A 21,814-nucleotide genomic window follows, 5' to 3' on the forward strand; every position below is an offset into this window, starting at 1 on the left:
ATATCCTATTATCATAAGATGCAGACAAAAAAAGAGAGATGCTGAAATGCGCGAGTATGAAGAGCTTGACAAGCAGACCGACAGGGGTAATGCTCAAAAATTCTACGAAATAATTCTGCGACTAACAGAAGGCTTCAATACCAGAGCATACTCTTGTAGAACCCCAGAGGTGATTTAGTAACCGAAGCTCAGATAATACTAAAATTATGGAGGGAAGACTTCTCCAGCCTGCTGAATAGCAGAGAAAGCATAACACCAGGAAATGACGAACCCGATTCCCCAATCGATGACGAAGGAACAGACGTTCTATTGCCCGACCATGATGAAATACCCGTCTGAAGAACAGCAATGCGACGGGGGACGATAGGTTCAAACACGGCTGCGAAGAACTGATAAGGAGCATGTATCAGCTTCTTTGTAGAATATGGTCGGACGAAGGTTCAAGTTTTTTTCTTCAGAGAGCAGATGCTCTAATTTTGAGAGGCAATTAAGAAAATGTTCTTGAGAACTAGAATACTCGCTCGCCGCTGAGATAATAGAGAGATACTCAGATAATAGAGAGATACAAATTAACCTAAAATGGCTTGCAACCTCCATCAATAATTCTTAGGGCTTAAAATGTCCCAACTGGCTCAGTTCAGAAAAAAATGCGTTGCAGGATTGCCCAAACATCTATGATACTTCAGCTCTCTCTTAGATAACCGAACTTTTTGATGACTGAGCTTCGTTGATTTTTGTTGTATTTGTGAAATATGTTGAATGGCAGCGCAAATGTTGCAAGCTAACCGACAATGCGCAAATAAACATGACAGTATTATTTCGCGAAATGTTGAAATCACCGCCTCACACACACACACACACACACCCAACCACACACACGGAAATGCATTTATGATGCAAATGATTTTGTTGCTGCGGTCCCTGCAAGCGGATACCAATGTGGAGATCACAACTCAACAAATCTGCAACTTCATTGCGGCCCATCATCGTAGAAACCGTTACAGGCAAGCGCAACAGTGTTTATTATAACTGTATATATGTATAGCGTGGTAAGAGCACACGCGCAGATTGTAAATACAAGCAGTATGAAGTGTTGCATGTGTTGGGTAATAAAATGGTGATAGTTAACTGATGTGGCAGCAACAACAACAAAAGCCATAGTAAACCAAAAATATATGGCAAAAAATGTGGAAATAAAAAAGAGCGAACGCCATAACAACGGTGACAAAAATAGCTGCCACTCAACGAATGCGGCTTAGCCCATACACATATACATATCTACCCACACAAGCCCACACATACGCACACACTTGTGAGTGCCACCGATTGGCTGTTGTCGTGGCTGCCGTTGGTCGCGAAAAACTGTTGACACTGATGAGCTGTCGCTGACACTGCCACCGCCATTGCTACATACTGTTACAAAACCAACAACAACAACAATAATAAACACAGTCAGCCGGCAACTCTGGCATTTATGGTTGCCCGCCCCACTTTTTTGCCGTCGATTTGTTTATTTTCTATTTTCCCACTCGTATTATTGTTGTTGTTTGTGCTTGTCATTTCAGCATATTCTTCGCTCTGAGCGACCGTTGCGTTGTTCACGTGCCTCGTTTTTCGTTGTTGTGTTGTTGTTTATAAAGTTTAAATTACTGACAATAATATTGTCGCTGCGACACTCTGTTGCTTCAGCCATTCTTGCTACTTGTGCTGTTTGTTGTTGTTTTTTACTTGTTGTCGCTGACAACATACTTCCCGGTTGCTAACACTTTTCTAAGCTTGTTGTTGTTGCTTTTGTTGAGCTTGTGTCATACTTGAGCGTCGGTGGCAGCAACTTGATGTTCCCCGGCGTCTCGTAGCAGCTGCAGTCCACAGCTCGCGCCCGCAGCAATTCTGGGCTTATGACTATTTATTGCTGTGTTATTGTTGTTCTCCACGTGAGTTACACTTACTGGCAGTTGACTTGCCTTGCAAGCGGTTTCAAATATTGCAATCATCACAACCCACTACATGTGGCTGTGCGTTCTTATGATGCAAGTTGTTGTTGTTACGTATTATTGTTGTAATATACGTATAAGGAAAACTGAAGCTTACATGTCCATATAACGAAAGATTTTAAACCGGTGACACATTTTTCACGAATATTAACATATAATACAATATAACGGTAGTAACAAGGTATATAACTGCATAAAATTTTATGTGATGTTCTACAGAAATAAATAAATAGGTTTCCAGTATATGATTCCAGGTGAGTTGGATGTCAGAATGAATTGAAAGATACCCACTACGGACGGGTTCAAAGTGGAACCTGCAACTGCTAGTAGATTCTTCAATTGTGGGAAGCCTGAAGAGCGGATTACGAGACCTAGTAGCACCTTCAAGCTTTGCTATACTGGAGCGTTTGTGTTTAACCAAATTTAAGTGACGACAGCGAGTTACAATCGGAAGGCAGTATGATTTTTATTTTGGAAAGGCTGTCAGGAAGTGAGTTTATACAATAAAATTTGAGTCAAGTTAAAAGTGGCTACAACAACTACTATAGGGACCCGAATTGTTCGAAATTTGTTTAGAGTTCCGCCATTGCCATTCGAGGCACTATCAGAGAAAATTGCTGATCATAATCAGAGTTTGCCAACGTCATAGGCCGCGTGGCTATACATACTACAGTTGTCCGATAGGAAAATTTGTTCAGAGATTATAGAAATGTCTTGGACGATACCGAATTTCGTTAAGATATCTTGGCATATAAAAAGTTTTCCATGCAAGAACTTGAGTTTGATCGGTCAGTTTTTATGACAGCTATATACTGATATCGACGGTTCCGACAATTAAACAGCATTTTGGACGTATGAACAAATTCAGATTCAGATAGCTCAAAAACTGAGGGACCAGTTCGCGTATTTACAGACAGACTAATAGACGGACATGGCTAAATTGACTCAACTGAGTGGGAAAACCAACAATTGGGTTAAATAACGCCGCAAATTTTATGACCGCGAAAACTGCTCTCAAACTGAGAGAATCTGGATACTTAGATGACTGTAAGCACTGAGCACTCTGGAGTCCTTGTACACTTTGATTCCATTTCAAAATACTTGGATTACCAGATCGCTGAACCTAGCCCTAGCTGTGGCTTCTCTGCTCTCATACATTTGTACGTACGAAGAATGAGAGGAAAGAACTCATGGAAACTTTCCATCAGTTCCAGTTATAGGCTTCCTGACCACTGCAGCGCCTTCCAAGCGAAGGTGGCTTCTATAAAGATGGCACGAGTGCTAGCAGCCTGTAGATATCTGACTCCTTATCTCTAGCATCGAGTTACTAAAGATTTGACTGGTTTGCGAGCTTGTGAAGGCAGTCTCAATAAATGCGGAATGGGTATCGGTAGGCGCTCCGTTGGCTCCTTGTGTTTCACTGCTGGTCTGTTGCGCCTCAGACCAAATCAGCAAGTGCTGGCGGACTACCAGCAGCTTTGCAGTCGCAAAGTCCTTCTGGTTCAAGGTAAATCGCAAGAGACTCAGGGAACTCTTATTTCTGCAGGGCCCACTTTTAAATATTTGTAGGATTTCTTACTGGACACCGTTCGATCGGATTTCTGAAGTAAGATTGACTACCTTACCAGATGCCAGCTGCGTCAGCTGTTTGGAAGAAGATTAGTTAGAATCAAAAGTCCGCCCTTCGACCGGCTGAGAGATCAGGCATCTAACCTAACATAAACTTAATTAACCCTGTACGAGATATGAAAATTATGGATGCTGGATGGATGGAAGGGTGAAGTTCTTTTTCCTTGTTATCTGATGCGCATAATGACACAGATTTTGTGGGAAGCGTGTTGTTCTCCAGAATGATAAGCATGCAAGCCCACTGAACTCATTCCAAATATACTTATAGTTATAAAAGGAGGCCTCCCATAGCGCCAAAACTTTGTGAATATATTTAATTAACACATGCTTACTAACATTTGCCACTCGTTCCCGCATATAATAGTCAGGGAGTGTATATATGCAAATGCAATTAAACGCAATTATAAACCGAAATGTTCGCAAAATTAAGTTATTAATGAGATTGTTTTAAATTCCTTACTTACAGGTGAGAGTCACATTACCATTAAGAGAGAAAGCCCACACAATCACCCACTAACACACGCTTACATTGGCTTAATTATAGTGAGTGTGGATTGTATGAGAGTACCCACACATAAGCACACTCACACATATGCAGAAAATCTGTGTGTGTGAGCGCTTAACTGTAAAGTCATGCGGCTGCTACCTTTCGCTTGCGGCAGCGTCGGATATATCAAGGACTAAGGTGAGTGGGTCATGAATGAAATTAAATATGTAAACGAGTACATACAAAAGGTAGAAATACATGCATGAATGCCTACACATACACAGATACATATGTGTGTTTGTGGAGCTAGTGTTCGTATATGTATAAGCGCTTTGCCGCACTGTGCATAATGTAGAGAGCGCGCTAGTGTCAAGTTACAGAATTTTGGCGCGAAAGCGAATACGAGCGCTGCCTTCATCCTTGCAGCGCAGATAATTAAATTGAAATATTAAACGAAATGTAATTGAATAATTCACATTATGCATACAACAGCAACAATTCTGTGGAGATTACAGCAAATGAAATGAATAGTGCGCCCTTCCGACTTACCGCCAGGCAACAGTGTGAATTCAAGCAACAACAACAAAAGCAATATATCTACATTTAAATATACGAATAGATATATAGTATAATTGACAGAATATATGCTGTCATTTGAAATAGTCAAGACTTTAGCGCATTTCGCCTCCTTCTTGTGGCACTGGCTTAAGTAGCAAATGAAGTGACTTTTGAAAACAAACAGGCAATTATTGCACTTTCGTTGCTATTGCTGTTGTTATTTAGGATGCGGTTGTTATTAGTTTACGAAAATAGTAGACATTCAGAGACACTGAGGCCAGTATTAAAATGATTGCGCACATTAGGGTGGATCGAATTTTTTTTATAATTAGTTTTATAAGTATGTAACAGATATACTTCGATATGCATAAAATTTTGGTACACATTAGGGTGTACCTAAAATATTAAAAAAATTGATGCAAATTAAAAATGCACATTAGGGTGGTATATTTTTTCTTGAATTAGCTTAAAAATATATGGTAAATGTACGTGTATCGATAAACACGACATTTTTTACATATTAGGGTGAATCCAAAATATTTTTTTAAATGCGTGTTATGTCATATATAAATGGATATTTAAGGGCGTATCCAATGTGAAATTAAAAAAAAAATTACTTATTTTTCATATATTGGTAATATTATAAAAATACCACATTAAAATTTTAAATCTGTTTCTTAAATAGTTTTTGAGTTACAGCTTCTAAAGGGCAGTCCCTCAGTTGAATAAGCTCAAACAGTTTATTTTCAAACTAGCTTTTCTCCGTTTTATAATCCCTTTAAGTGACTACTCGAATACAAAGGATCTGATTACTACAAAATTCTTTTACCATGTCTTTTATGTACATATATATTTCTCAATATAACGACATATTAGTTTCTTCTTTCAAATTATGAATTTCGATTGTCAATTTCTTACTTTTTCGATTTCATGGAAAATATTTACTGTTTTGAAATTTAGGGTTTTCAAACCAACACTTTCGTCGAAATATATTATTATCTTTACTTTTTCACTTTCAGCCCTCCCTAACTCTCCAATACCGATAAGAAACTAAAAATCCTTGAACTTACAATCGGATCATTGAAAATATCAAAAATTTAATTTTTTAAGAACCACACTAATGTGCAGATGTATGTTTATACGAGTACGTCCTTGAAATTGCAATTGGATCACTGGAAATATCAAAAAAATAAAAAAAAAATTTATAAGTACCACCCTAATGTACAGATGTATGTTTATACGAGTATGTATATGTATGTTATGTATGTATGTATATGTATGTATATAAACTACCCAACAAACTTACCGAGAAATGCAATTATTTAAGCTTTTGTTAAGCGGCACTAATAAAAGTGGCTCTTGAGAGAGCAAGCAGATAGTGCATAAAATAGAAGACTTGAAGAGTGAGTGAAATGCCATAATATCCCAGCATGTCGTTGTATCTCCCTTGAAGCATAAATTCTAATATATGCTCATACTCATATTTTATAGAGCAGCAAACAACATAGAAGCTTATATAAAGATATATACACACAGATACATACATACTTAAACAAATAACATAAGAAGTCGGCAGCTGTATGTATGGGTTTGTTTGCATATACATATTTATGCTCTTTATGATGTCATTATGCTTAACTTAGGCCAAGCCAACAGCCAACCAAGCCAAATGGTCAGTTAGTACATATTTTCAAATAAACACACACACATATACACATTGCATATTAAATATATATTAGTGAAGTGCGTGCGCGTGTATTTGTGTAAGGCTCTTTGCTTTCATTTATTGCATTTATACTGTTGGCAAATGTGGCAGTGAATGTTATTTATGCGCAAGCAGGCATTACTTAATAAAAATGCTTATTTATGAGCAAAACATGTGTGTGCCGCAACGCACACACATACACCCACCTCTAAACACATATCCGCACATAAATAAACGTGTTGATAGGAGTAGTATGCTTCCATACATTTAAAAACATATTAGAGGCATATTTAAATATTCGTTTTCGGGCAATATTGTAGAAAGAAAAAAAGTCCTAGAACAATTTACTTGAGCAATGGCTCATAAAAGCATAAAGCTCTTAATGGTGAAATAATATGAATTTAAATAAGTCTTCAGCCGTACATCCACACAAATTCAGATGTAGCATACATTTAGGCGCTTTTAATATTTCGAAGGAATGCATGAAATGTAATGGTGTTTGGGATTTTCTAAGATGAATAGTGGATGTTGTAAACAAGGACAGCTTCTACATTTTATAAATTTTTACTACGATTGTGGGCTCAGCAATTGGAATTTTAGTGTTGGTGTGTTAAAAGAACAGCGATTTATTATCACGAATCAAACATTTTTTCTTGTGCGAGGCCAATCATTTTGAATTGATGAATCCTATAAATTTTTATTGACTTTTATAGATATCAAGTTTTTATTTTTATTTTTTTTATAATCAAAATATATCATAATACTTGCATAATTTATGTTCTATAAGTCATACTTAAGTGACACACCAACACACAATTGTTTCATAATTGGTAGAGTACATTTTTACATAGTTTAGGCATAAATAATAAAATTTCCGAAGAAAGAAGTTATCTATTTTTCGAGTTACAAACGATTTCCCAAGACGACTAAGATACTTCTCTTAAGGCTCAGTGAATAAAGGCCTAACGAACTAACGCCTAAAAAAAAAGAAATAATGCCTAAAAATTGCATATAGGAATTAGGCGGTTGTTCATAATGAAAGAATGCCTAACATTTTAGGAATTTCTTCATTAAAATTGTTAGGTGATTCTTCATAATGAAAGAAAGCCTAACAATCAAAAATGAAGAAACGCCTAATTAGGTATTTATTCATTTTTGATTGTTAGGCTTTCTTTCATTAATGTTAGGCGATTTTTCATTTTGCTGAAAGTGTGATTTTTATGGTTGCGAAAGGTAAGTTCTCTTTTACAAGTAATACAAAGTAAATGATGAACTACCAAGCAACAGTTGATTTTGGAAATAAAAATTTAATAGTTTTCGAAATCGTAAAGTCAGACAGATTAAAAATTGGTGGCTTCTCAGCTGCTAAATCCTTAACTGAATTTGACTTTTTATTGAAACGCTCTTCTTTCCTCTAACATCGAACCAATTAAACATAGCCTACAACTAAGCACATATACTTATAACTGATATACTATTGCTGTTTTTATCCAAGGCACACATCTCTCATAAGAAAACTGTAGTGGGGGTTAAAGCCCAAAAGAAAATTTAAAAAAATCTCAAAACTACTAAGTAATATATGAAAGATCTCAAGCCATATTTGCGAGGCTTCAACAAATGAATAAAGTTTTTCTTGTAATATAAGTTCCATTATAGATGGTTTGATATATAGAATAGAAAGCTTGTAATATCAGATTGATCTAAATAATGATGGAGACAAAGTGATACGCCGTATCATAAGAAACGAACAGTGAAATTTTCATCGGAAACAAACACCTTCCTTCCTTTATGGTCACGAACTAATGTACCTGTGATGTACACATAAGAATGTGATGAAGTGAAATTGTCGTTATATAAAGCATTTTGGAAATAAGTTTTATTATATAATAAGAAAAATACTAATAAAAACGAGAAGAAAGCCCTTCACAAATACAAAAGATTCCTTACAAAATTTGTGGTCAGAGTTTTGTATGACAGCTATATGCTATCTGAACGACTTCTTCGGTGGTTGCTCCGTTGACTAAGGCATTAACCTATACTAAATTAGATGAAGATATCTTGTCAAATGAAAAAGCTTTACATAGAAACACTTTATTTCGATCGTTCAGCTTGTATGGCAGCTACATGCTGTAGTGGTTCGATATTAGCCATCCCGACAAATGATCAGCTTCTTGATGCGAAAATGACACATTCGAAATTTCAGATCGATATCTCTAAACTTGAGGGACTAGTTTGCATATGTATGGACAGAGCGATAGATGGACATGAGTATGTAAATCGCTCGTCAAGCTCGTCATAATTTAACCCAGACATATAGTGTACGCTATGAGCAGAAATATATATTTGTCAACCCAAAACCTAAAGATAATTAAGTTGCGGACACCTGCTGCCTCAATTTCGGACAATATCCATTTGTCTCTCAGCAAATAGTATGCACATTTGTAAACCTCCACTACAGTGCTGTGTAAAATATATTTGCTTTTGTGCAACTAGAATGGAAAAGCGTACAAATTATGATTACTCCACTAGCTGAAAACTAAACGCCTGCTATGTGGGGCGCCACCAGCTGCGGCTGCGGCTGGGGTGTGTGTGTGCGGGCGACTGCCAATCATTTCAGCAATTTTTACTAAACTCGAAATGAGAGTTCAGAACCCACAGCTGTCGCTGCCAACCGAGTTGATTTGCCTCCATCTATGCCACTAAAAGGCGGGTGTGCGTGTGTATATGTGTTGAGGTCCGCCTGGTGTGGGTAATAAACCACTCGATGGCCGACTGTTGCCGGTAATAATCCTCATTTGCTGATGGAGTTGCCGCTTTTGGTTAGCAAAGCATGCGAAATGGTAAACTCAACTACTCACACACACACGCGCGCACTTCAGTATAAAGGGGGCAGTGAATAGTTTCAAGGGTAGCGCGAGTTAGGCACGTAAATTCGTGCATTTAAATATTTAGCTGTTTTGTTCGGTGTGTGTGGGTGTGCAGGGGAGTGAACGATAAATGCCGAGATATGTATGTCAGTTTCGAAAGGATATTGTTGTGGATAGTGTTCAGTCGCGGATTGTTGGCTTTCGTTATTATGAATATTATGAGCAGACAGGAGTATGATTACAGGGGTGTACCGTAGTTAGTGGGTGTAGTGTGGTGATTGACGTTATTTACTGGTCGAGTCCAGTAAGCCACTTGATAGAGAATGAATTGACGAATTATAGAATATAATCGATGTTTCGGTAAGGGTGGTAATGATTAAAGAAAGATTGCTAAAGAAGTATCGGCTTTGGGATAAAATTAGCAGCTCCAATTGTAAATAAAATTCCGTATATACATATACATACGTCCATATTTTTCAGCTTTATAGAATACTTCAAAAGTCGTAAGATGGCGCTGGATTATGACTCTTATGGGTCCCCTTTCTATCTTATTGGCTGACTGAATGACGTTTGAAATAACTATTCTGCATAAATTTTAAGTTCAGAGAGAATTAAATTGGTTCTGCTTTATCGAGGTTGAAAAGTGAAAAGAGAACTTTTCTACAACAAGAGAAGTAGAGAGGAAACAGTGCAGAGACATTAACAAATTGAAATTACCAAAACTTTGTTTTTTTGTCATTTTGTTTGCAAATTTTGGTTTACTGGGCAACTTCAAATGTGCATATTCAGGGTTCATATTTCAGGCCGACTTTGTAATGTATACCAGCGCTTATTTGCGGACTACTGCTGCTGCTATGACGATTACCTTTCATTCATTTTTGTATTGTAAGCTTTGGTTAGGATGAAAGAACGCGTGTTGCAAGGGTTTTTGGCATACAACGAAATATGACTAAATGAAATGTGAAGACGGCTTAATTAAATTTTACTTCATTTGTTACAAAACGCACGAAGCGACTGAAATATTTGACACAATAACGAAATTTTGCCACAAACACAACAACAATAACAATTCGTACTGACGGAGAATAACACAAATAAATCAAAACTGAAAAAGAGCAAAAATATAAGGAAATATGACTGTTGAAAACAACTAAAAGAGATTGAGAACACAGTTTTTTAATCAAATATTGAGGGAAAATAGTTGGAATCTGATTTTTTTACTTAAAAATATATATTTCAATAAAAAAAATAAAAATGCTATTTTTTCTTAAAATATATTTTTTGTTTTGAAAAACAATTGAGAATCCGATTTTTTCATAAAAAATTTATTTTAAATTGAAATAGATTAATGTTGAATTTTTTCATAAATTTTTTTTATTAAATTTTTTTAAAATTTTTAAAAGTTTAAATAAAAATTTTAATTTAATAAAAATATTATTTTTTTAATTTCAAACAAAAAAAATAGAATTTTATAATGTATAATAATATTTTTTAATTGAAATTTGAATATTTTTGTTTTAAATTCAAAAAAAATAATATTTTTATTTTTTTCTTTTTTGTTATCTAAATTGAGAATTCACATGTTTAACGTGTCACTAGAGTCACTAATCGCACGTGTGAATATGTTTTAATTTCTGCTTCGCAATAACGAAAATAACTAATTAGAAATAATTATGCTAATTGAGACCGATTTCAGCTTTCAACACGTCCACAGCATGCGTAAAAATTTAAATGTGGGACAAATTAAGACACGGGTGACTGCCGCGAAAAATTGCATGCGTATGCAAACATTAGGGTGTACTTTTTTACGGAAAATATATTTCCATTTTCAAATCAACACAATTTTATTTATTAATAAACATATAAAATGAAAATGTCTTAACAGTACATTTAGTTTAGCTTAGTTTTATTAATCTTTTCATTAAATAATAATAATAATAATAATCATAATAATAGCTTTTGGTAAACCCTAATGTGTACATATAATTAGTTGTATACTGAGAAAAATACATATGAATGAAAAAATTAAATATTTTAAATTTAGAACAACCTTAATATTAAAGAAAGAAGATGCTTGCTTGAAAGTAATAAGAATTTTATTACAATAGTCACTTATTCGTTGTACATTTCTGCAAAATAATTGCTACCAACTGTTGCACATTAAAAATAATTAGAAAACGAAGTCATTATTTTTTTCCCAGAAACACATTATGAACACCCCTAACAATTTTACTTACGCTTACACGTTGTCAACGCTGGCTGTGTCACAGACTCAATGCCGCTTGCCGCTTAAGTGGCTTTATGTTTTAATTTCTAGCTGTAAAATTCGGGTTGATGCCTACTGCACACATACATACGCACACAGCGAAACACATTTAAGAAAAACGGCTGTAACCTGAAGGCGGCCTACAATAAAGGGACTCAAGCACATCGCACTCGCATTAATTTCGAAAATCTGCAACAATCACTGCCGTTTGTAAGCGGCTCGTGGCAGGAAGTGTAACACACATACACCCACACACCGGCACTGGGCTGGCAGAAAGTGAAACTGAAGAGCCCAAACTGAAAATCCTTTTTCGCTTGCATGTTGATCCAATTCCTGTTGCTCAATCCACATGCTTCGTCGGCACTGCGAACATCTTTCGGCGAACCGTTAATGGTAATGGCATTCATTGGTGCCACAAGAGTTGGTTGCAGTTGGCGGCATGTGTACATATGTATGTACATACATGTGTTTGTGTGAGTGACTGTGTGCGGACGAGGATGTCGTAATTGTTTCATTTCCAGGATTTACATTGCAAATATGCCTTTGTCGGCAGTTTCTTGCAAATTATTCCATGCACAGCATTCATTTAACTGCCCCTTACACCGCTTTCGCACATGACTGGAAGATGCCAGCGCACACTCTTTGACACATACATATGTATATGTTTGTATGTATGTATGTGTGCTCATAAGTTTTCGTTGTGCGCTCAACAGATGCAAAATCTGATAACGGTACTCGCACTACCCACCGCCAAAAGATCCGTACCGAATGTTACAACTCAGTCAACAAGAACAAGAGTCCAATAGCAGGTTTGCTCTAAACAACAACAAGTCTTTACCTCGTTCTTGCCGTACTAACGGTGTTGGTTGTAGTTGGTGGTGGCGACTGGCATGCCGGATCGGTTGAAGGTTTGCCTTCCACCAGCTTGAGTAGATTTAACCTAATTAAGAATGTTCAACAGGACGTTGCAAGAATACAAATGAACAACGGTATCGTGCTGCTGCCGATGTTGCTGTTGTTACTCATTGTAACTGCTGCAAATGCCTTTGCCAAATGTGACCGGCGAGCGGCGGTTGTGGCAGCACTCGAGTAGCGCGTGGAGGAGGCAGGCAGACAGCCAACCAACTGGCGCAGTTGTGTGTGGTAAGCAATCTTATGGCTGTTGCAAGTGTTTTTGCTGGTATTTTTGTGTTTGTTGTAAGTGTTTTTTTGTTGTTGCGAGTGTTATTTTTTACTTTTGTTGTTGTTGCAAGTGTTATTGTTGTAGTCATCACTGCTGTCGCCGCTCTTGGTAGCGGTTGTAAGGTGTCTCCGTCGTAGTTGTTATTTCCGTTTCTGCTGTTCTAATGTGTTCGAGTGTATGTACGTATGTAGGTATGTATACATGTATGTGTGTGTGTGCATGTACCGTTTTTAATTTTAATTTAAACAAATGTCGTCAACGTTTTCTCGCTCCTTCGCCATTGCTTGTTATTTATGCAACGTATTTGTTGTTATTGTTGTATGTACGACAACTCACCAGCGCCTGTTGTTGTTGGTGTTTTCCTAGCTGTCCGTCTGCTTGTGTGTGTGCGTTTGTTGAACATTTCAGTTGATGATTTTAGTGGCATTTGAGTGGCGCAACCAGACGAAGGCGGTGAAAAGCATAAAGCAAACAACAACAAACAGCTTTGATACAGCGCTTTTTTTATGTAAACAGCTGACGTCAGCGGGCGGGGCAGCAGAATGCTGCTGCTTCTTCTTCCTCAGGATTAAGTGGCATTTGTGCGCCTGGGCACTTTATCTTCATTACAATTCGTTCGTTCGACTGCCCGTCCTTTCGTGCTCGGTGACGTTGAGTTCGGTCCAAATGAGTTGACGGGTCAAGGAGAGTGTATTCTGTGCGACAATGAAGCGCGTATGTTATTGCAGTACACTTTCACTTGGGTTTGTGTGTGTGTGCGTGCTCTTTTCAAATGTATTTTATTGCTATTACTGCGAAGCAACAACTATTTCAATTTTGATTGTGCGCCATTTTTCATTTGGCACACGGCGCTTGCAAATGTCAGCAGCGTACTAAATGAGCCAGAGTGACTGCCTCGCATATTTATTGTCTCATTTGTGTTTTTATGCCTGTGTGTGTGTATGGTTGTATAGTGAGCGTAATAGCGCCGTTATATGTGTCATATTAAGGTGCGCGTAGCAAATGCGTTTAATTAAAATCAAAATTGAAATTTGTTTACGTCAATAAGGAAGGCAACGTGATTTGGTGATAATTCTCAGTCAAGTCGATGAAGGAATATACTGGCGAATAGTACCTATAGTGGTGCACGCAGTTAGGAAATTTCAATTCAATGCTTTGATATTTTTGACTTACACACATAAGTATTTCGATTACCGTCTGATCAGAATTGACCCGGACTAACCAAAAAAAGGAATCAAAGAAAAACACTTTAATGTATTTTAAGAAAAATCCTTATTATGACCCCTCGAAATAAGCCACTGCTAGCATGCCGCTTAAAAGAACTTTTCTAGCACTTGCTAAGCCTTGGGTGGCCTTCGGTAACTTCTGCGAATTTTTTTCAAGCATCTATTTTGAGCTTTATGCTCCAGTTGGTTTTTGCTAAAAATTTAGATCTTTTGTTGTGATTCTTGCATTGACATGTTTCATACCCAAAATATTAACCGAAATGTGTTGCGTCGACCCATGAGAAACGTTGAAATCGTCTGCGATCTCTCTGATGTCAACACGACGATTTTCAAGCGTTGTTTCTTTAATTCAGAGAAAAAGTTTGTACCAATCTGTTTTAGTGAACCAATTCAGTCTGTTTTATCACTTTTGTTCTATAATTTTTTTATACCCTGAACAGGGTATATTAAGTTTGTCACGAAGTTTGTAATACTCATTTGTCGGAACTGCCGATATCGGATCACTATAAAATGTAGCTGCCATACAAACTGAACGATCGGAATCCAGTTCTTGTATGGAAAGCTTTCACATTTGACAATGTATCTTCACAAAAGTTGGCACAGGTTATTTTCTAAGGCAAAAATGTAATCTCCGAAGAAACTGTTCAGATCGGCTTACTATAGCATATAGCTTTCATACAAATTGAAAGATCGGAAAAAAGTTCTTGTATATAAAATTTTTGCATTTGACGAGATATACTCATGAAATTTGGTATAGATTATTTTCTAAAGGAGCAATGTAATCTCCGAACTGTACAGCTGTTGACCGCTAATTAGAAAAGCTTCCTTTTTTGTAGGTGGCTGATGAGAATAATGATAAACATTTTTGATATACCGTTATATATATTCCTAGAAGTCCTGTATTGTTCATGTTACTCTATTTACTACTAAATTCACTCCGTTTTGTAGATTTCACATCTGTTTAAGTTATTTTAATTTTTTTCCGAAATAGTAAATGCATTACGATATAAAAGGTGAATTAAGTGCGACAGCTAATTAGAAACATTTGATCAAAGAATTAAAATTCCTCAAGTTGTTAATTTTTATTAATAATATTACTGATTTCAGGTAAGGGTGTGTTTCAAAGTTGTCGTTTAAAATATATTATTCAAGTTTTTTAATAAGAAAAAGCTGCAGATCTGTAGTTACATTTTTGATCTTCGTCAGTCTGGAAAGACGTACAAATAAATTGTGCATCTGATCAAATGCTCAAGAAAAATTGTTTTAAATGCCTTTAAACATATATTTACATTTACACATTCATTATTTTAAAATCTTTTTCTAATGTTGCACGCAAAGAAAAAACCCAAAAAACTGCTACAGAAATGGACCGCAGAATTAATACTATCTCGCGAAGAGACCCAAAAAGGAATTCAACTGACATTCTACATGACATTCAAGGCGAATACAATGTCCAAATATCCAAGAGAACAATTGCCCGGCGTTTGGTCGAATCTGGACTTCACGGCAGGGCAGCATGCAGGAACCCACTTCTGACTAAAATTCGTAGAAACGACGTGTAGATTTTGCCAACTCTTATTGGTCTAAGCCAACAAATCAACGGAGGTATGTCGTTTGGAACGATGTAACAAAAATAGTTGCTTGGGTCCTGATGGTCGAAGGTATGTTCGCCGTCCAATAATTCATGAATTTTATACTCGCTATGTTCCACGCGTAGTTGAGTATGGTGGAGGATCAATCATGGTGTGGGGATGTTATATCTGGAATGGTGTTGCCCCACTCCATAAGAATGTTGGAATTTTAAACCAGTAGAAATACGTTGACATCCCAAAATTACATGTTGGCATGGGCTGAGGAAAATTTGCTTGTTATAAGGAAGATAAAAATTCAAAGCATACATATGTCTAAGTTGACACAAAAGTTTTTTAATGAAAATTCTATCAATGTTTTGGAGTGGGAATCGTCCAGCCTAGACTTAAACCCTATAGAACAGCTCTGGGTGATGTTAAAAGAGCCATATGCACCAAAAATATCCCAAATATGGATGCGCTTTGGGAAGACATTAGAACAGCACCGCAAGCTATACCATTGGGGTGCACTGTCAGATTATATAACGCGAATTCGGAATCGATATGAAGCAATATTAAAGTAAAAGATAACCAACAAAATACTAACTGAAAGTAAACAAGTTTTTGTAATATCATTATTTTTTGTCTATAAAATATTTTCGTTTCTAATTAGTTGCCGCACTCAAATCGTTGATTCCACATGTTTTTGGTAAAATCTTCAAAACAAAAACGATTTTTAAACAAAACTTTTACTATTCGAGCTTAAGTTTAACATGGGCTTCAATAAAATAAGAGATAATACAATAAATATACGTGATTTATTGGAAAATAACATCATTTACTTCAAAAATAGGTGTCGTTTCTAATTAGCTGTCAAGAGCTGTAGCTGCCATACTTGCAAACTTCTAGTAAGAAATCTTTTGTATTTGTGAAGGGTATCATATGTAGCTTGGGGCAGTCGAAGTTAACCATTTTCTCGTTTTTTGTACTTTTTATTGATTGCTTTAATTATTTTTATTGGCATTATTAAATTAAATGTTATTAATTTGTTTTTAAGTTTATTTTTTAAATAATTCTACTTTATTTATTTTAATCTTTTTGATTTTAATTTTGTGTTATTTTAATTTACTTTATTTTTTTTATTATATTTGATTTTATTTTATTATGTTTAATTTAATTTAAATTTATTTTAATTTATTTAATTTTAATTTTTTCATATCATTTTATTTTATAATATTTTTTTAATTTAATTTTATTTTATTCACTCTCATTTCATTTTCCACCATCCTATTGTGTATTAAATGCATAAATAGTCTTAATATAATATTTCCATACAGTTATTATATATGCAGGTGCATGTGTGCGTATTTTTTAAATTTATTTACATTTCCACATTTATTAAATATAATCCTTTTTTATCCAATTTCACCGCCGTGGTATGCCATTAATTCCGTTATCAGCACCGCAAAGTGGTTGCTGAAGCTTTAAGTAGTTGTTTGGCGAATACTTTTTGCTATTGAAATATTTATTTTCCGATTTCTTTAACGTGGGCAATAAACTTGTTTATTTACGATTTTAATTACTCACGATTTGCCGCTTGAACGACGCATTAAGCGATTTTTTTCAACACACTCGGAAACCAATAAAATAAAAGCGTGTGCTTGTTGTTGCTTAAAAATTACCCATGAGCAATACAAATTTTGCTATGTGGCACGTGGCTCCTTCTTGTTGTAACCAGATGTTGTCTTCTTCTAGTTGTGGTCAAAAAAAGTTGATTATCATCGATCTACACCGCTCTCCATTGGCAGTGACGTTGTCACCTACTTAATTTCGAGAGAAGTACGGACCGATGATTCCACCCGACCGAAAACCACTCCAAACTGTCAATTTAGGTGAATGTAATGGTTGTTTATGAATAGTTTGTGGATTTTCTTCGCACCCGAATCGACAATTTTGTTTAACTACCGCACCACTCAGATGCAAGTGAGTCTTATTAGAGAAGATGATTTTCTTAAACAAATCCTTATCGTTTTCAAGTTGTTCCAAGTCAAGTAATAAAACATCAAACACAAGATACGGCAGGTAGTTGAGGATATTCTAATTTAAAAATATTAGTGTTGCCATATGTCAAACAAACATTATAATTGCACCGAAAATATTTGTAAAGAAATGTAAGGCATTGTAGAAAAAATTTTAGGAAGCTTTGCGAGAAACTAAACGCATGCCTTAGTAAAGTGATATAGCAATTTTAATACCTTGCAGAAACAAAACTTAGTAGTTACAAAAAAAAAAAGAATTACTGCACACAGAAATACCTACTTCACCAAGCAAATAGCATGGTACGAAATAACTTTTCGCAGAAAAAGAAAAAAGAAAAAGGAAAGAGTTGTAGCACATTCGCCCATGCGTCAGAAAAGATGTTAGAGCAGGGTTGCACCATAAGTGCAACTTCTGGTATAATTTGTTCGATTCTACACTCTCCAACGCTTGGCGAATCGAAAAGAGCTTTAGCCGCAAAAATCTCCGAAGAGGTAGTTAGAGTTATACAAATTGTCTAAATTATTTTCTTATAAGATAAAATTCACACCACGTCCTTTTCTCCTCCAGAAACTGCTTATTTTTCGGAAAGACCAATATCGGTTCACTATAGCTAATAGCTGCCCCACACACAATCGATCAAAAAAAAAGATTTTTTTCACAAGATATCTTCACGAAATTTGGCATAGATTGTTTTCTACGATAAAGCTATAATACCTGAAAAATTGTTAAGTTGGGATAATTCAAACATAAAAATAAACGGTTATTTCTCCAACCTTCCTCGCTTCTTATCTGCAAGGAGCTTAACACTCTGTCCCAATATGTAAATTCTCAGCTACCATATTCACGAACTGGACGGTTGTTAGAACATTTTAGGTGCAACATTTGAAAGCCTGTATTCCTTCACTCGTCATATGATCGCAATAACTGCCAAAGTACAGAGCCGCAACAAAATATTCAAGTCGCTAGCCCGTATCGCATGGAGAAAAGACAAAGAAACGTTGTTGGCAACAAATAAGACAATCGGCTGACCAGTCTTAAACTACGCCGCGTCGATATGGCCTCCTGGATGCAGTGAAATGCAGACGAAGAAGCTTCAGACCTGTCAGCATACTATACTCCGGACTATAACAGGAAGCCGTTTGATGTCTCTGGCCAAAAACGTAGACATCGGGCCCGCATGCTTCGGGTTAAGGAACATAACGAACTTCTATCCAAACAGTTTCTGCTAGGAATCCATGCCGCGTCCTGGAAATTTTATGAGGTCTTTCCTTGACTACGTCAACGATATCCGACAGTACTTCGAACGTTACTCATTTCAGACATGCACTGAGCGCCATTCACAGTGGAGCCATTAACACCTTCGTCGACTTCATCTCAGTGAATGGCGTACTTGGAATTCAACCAACACTCATTGCAGGCAATGAGCTCGAATTGCCGCGAGAATCTAGCGGAACCCTTGCGCCACTTCGTTTTGGATACAGTAGCAGGTTAAACTCTTTTTGACAGATCACAGATCACAGAGCACCTGTGAAGGGTATTACAGCTTCGTTGGAGCCGAAGCTAACGTATTCCCTTGTTTTAGAAATCATTCCCCACATCTTTCATTTTCGAATTTTCATGGTTTTTCTACAAAACTCTACCTTTTATCTATTCAGCCTTCAGACATGCCCGCAAGTACAAAAATGTAAATTTACGTATGTTCCGGCATGCAAACACACTTCAATGAGCAAGCGGAAAGCAAAATAGTGAAAATATCTGGCAGTGTCCTATTAAAAAGCAAACCCCATAGCATTTACATAATCGCCAGCAACAATTATGAGAAAATCTGCAGCACTTCATTTATTCGCGCATTTACATTTTTATTACAATAAAATATGAAAAGAGTGGCAGCACACACACACACACAACCGACTGTGACAATAAGCCAACAACCAGTAAAGCAAAACCATAAATAAATAACGGCAATAGCAACAGTGACTAGCGAACGGCGTGAGATTGCGATTGTGATTGTGGCTGACGCTGTGAATGCGGCTGTGGCAGCGCCGCACCAACAGCAATAACAATAAGCCAGAGCGTGGAGTAATCGACGCAGTGAACGGTGGCATGAATGACGAAAATGTGCTGCGAAATTCTCATTATTACAAGCAGAAATTTATGCCAACATCAGCACATTGACACACACATACACGGAGAATACATATGCACACGCACACAGTTACAACTGATTGCTGGTGTGTGCCCATAATTGTTGCCGCCGCTTTGAGCGTTGACTATGAACGTTTTCCGCGCTCACACCACCAACTGTTGCCAATATAACGGCATATTGCCGTAGCCACAAAATGATTGCTGACTCGCTTGTTTACATACATACACACACACCGATACAAATTACCGTTATAGGCGCCGTAGCGTCCCAGTTGCTACCGCAGGTGCTGCTATTGTGTGCTTTTGTTTTGTTGTTGTTGTTTTTACTGCCACCGCTGCCGCCACTGTCATATTTATTATTGTATTTGAGTTATTGTTGCCTTTGTTGTTGTTGTCGATGGTGTTGGTGTTGGCAAATGGCAGACCGTAAGTGCTTATCAATGTGTCGGCACTTTTGACTGCCGATTGGCGCAGCAGCTGCGGCCCTGCCAACACTGCGACGCGTTCATGCCACACAATTCTGTTTGTGGTCGACGGTCTCGTCGTGCGCGCATATGTTGCTCTGTGCCGCAATTTACAGTTGCGACAATATTTTTACACCTCTACGTTAATGATTTTGCGGTGCAACAACAGAACCAACAACAACGCACATATAAATAATAATAGACAGAGTTTGGGTTAGTCAAGCGGGTAGGAAATTTCTATGCAAAATATGAAAGCGGTGACAGTGTGAGCGCGTTGATGGCTGTCGGTTGCTTGCCACATATGTAAAGAGGGTGTTTGTGTGTGTGTTATTGTAGTAGGAGGAATGACAAAAAGCGTATAAAATTGTTGTGTTGGGCCCAGCTGCGTCGCATATTATTTTTATTTCGACAGTAAAAATTGGCGGCCTTAAAATGTGAAAATATTGAATTTGACAGATATTTACAGTTTTAGTTGCAAGCTGGCCCTAGAAGTATTTATTTTAGGTCGGTTTTTGAGAACTTCACATTTTTGCATTTTATAATGAAAATGTCGGTACGTACTCGACCGGCTTCAACCAAGTTTGGTAGGTAATATTATACTGTTATTCCTAAATTGCAATGAAAATAAGGGCGAAGTCAAACGAAAACCACGACGACAAAGTTCTTATATAACACAACTTAAAATTCTATCTGATTCCATCCATTCTTTCACTTTCCAGTATGCAAATTAGGTTAGAACAAATGGTGTCTTTGAGATTAAAAATATCAATCAATCTGTGAGATACATATATTATTGAAATTCGGAAAAATCATATCGGGATAATGTCAAAAATATGTTGAATTGGGTCAATACTTTTCTCAGCCCCCTAATACCTAATAAGAAATTTTTTTTGAACTTCCGCCTGACTTTATTTTGAATATATCGGCCAAAATGTGAGTTATCTCAGTCAATATTAGGAAAGGTGTTTTTCTAATAACGGTATCTTTTGTTTGTGCATAAAATGTATAAAATCCAGTCAACACTACCCACATACCTTTTATAAGATAAGCTGATATCCGGCTTTCATCTTTCTTTAAACCGTTTACGTTGGTCAAAATGTGTGATACTTGATTCTTGAAAATAAGTCTTTGCTTTTTTACTTTCTTAAAAATTATGTCGGTTTTCTCATAAGTACTTATTTTCAAATTTGCTTGAACGATTATTCGGGGACAAATTATCCGTATAATATGGTTAAAATTCAACTTTTGATAAGGTCATTGTGCGAACAATATTTTTTAGCCTAGAATTTTTCTCTTTAGGTTTAATCCATGGAGAACCATACACATCATAATTAAAATTTTTTTTCAAAACTTTTACGTTTATGTATATATAAACTTCCAAATTATAAATTGACACAATAGTTTACTTTTTTTGGTATAATAAATAGATTCACTATTGAATCATCACCCTAAACGTAAACAACGTTTTAGATGAGAATGAAATTTCCAATGAAGCTTTCGTTATCCTAGTATTCACAAAACATCTAACTGAAAATAAATCTTATACCAAAAAAGGTCTCGCAAATTTCACAAGACAACGCATACCATCATTTCATAACCTTGACATATGTACAGTCAGAATTATGTTATGGGAACTGGAGTCTAATCGTCTGCTTAATCAATTGTGCTCAAATGCAAATAGC

The 21,814-nt window shown here is 36.4% G+C and overlaps 1 protein-coding gene across 4 annotated transcripts in view; it reads left to right on the forward strand.

Annotated features, from left to right (window-relative positions):
- Nucleotides 1-21,814, forward strand: part of LOC126755964 (uncharacterized) — a 515,745-nt gene that overhangs the window by 145,987 nt on the left and 347,944 nt on the right. The window contains exon 3 of one of the 4 annotated variants that reach the window (XM_050468724.1): nt 4,090-4,308. The exons of the other annotated variants lie outside the window; for them this stretch is intronic. The gene's annotated coding sequence lies outside the window, so the exon portion shown is untranslated. The remainder of the gene's footprint in view (nt 1-4,089; nt 4,309-21,814) is intronic. 4 annotated transcript variants of the gene reach the window in all.

This window comes from Bactrocera neohumeralis, chromosome 2, assembly GCF_024586455.1.
Source record: "Bactrocera neohumeralis isolate Rockhampton chromosome 2, APGP_CSIRO_Bneo_wtdbg2-racon-allhic-juicebox.fasta_v2, whole genome shotgun sequence".
Classification (NCBI taxonomy): domain Eukaryota; kingdom Metazoa; phylum Arthropoda; class Insecta; order Diptera; family Tephritidae; genus Bactrocera; species Bactrocera neohumeralis.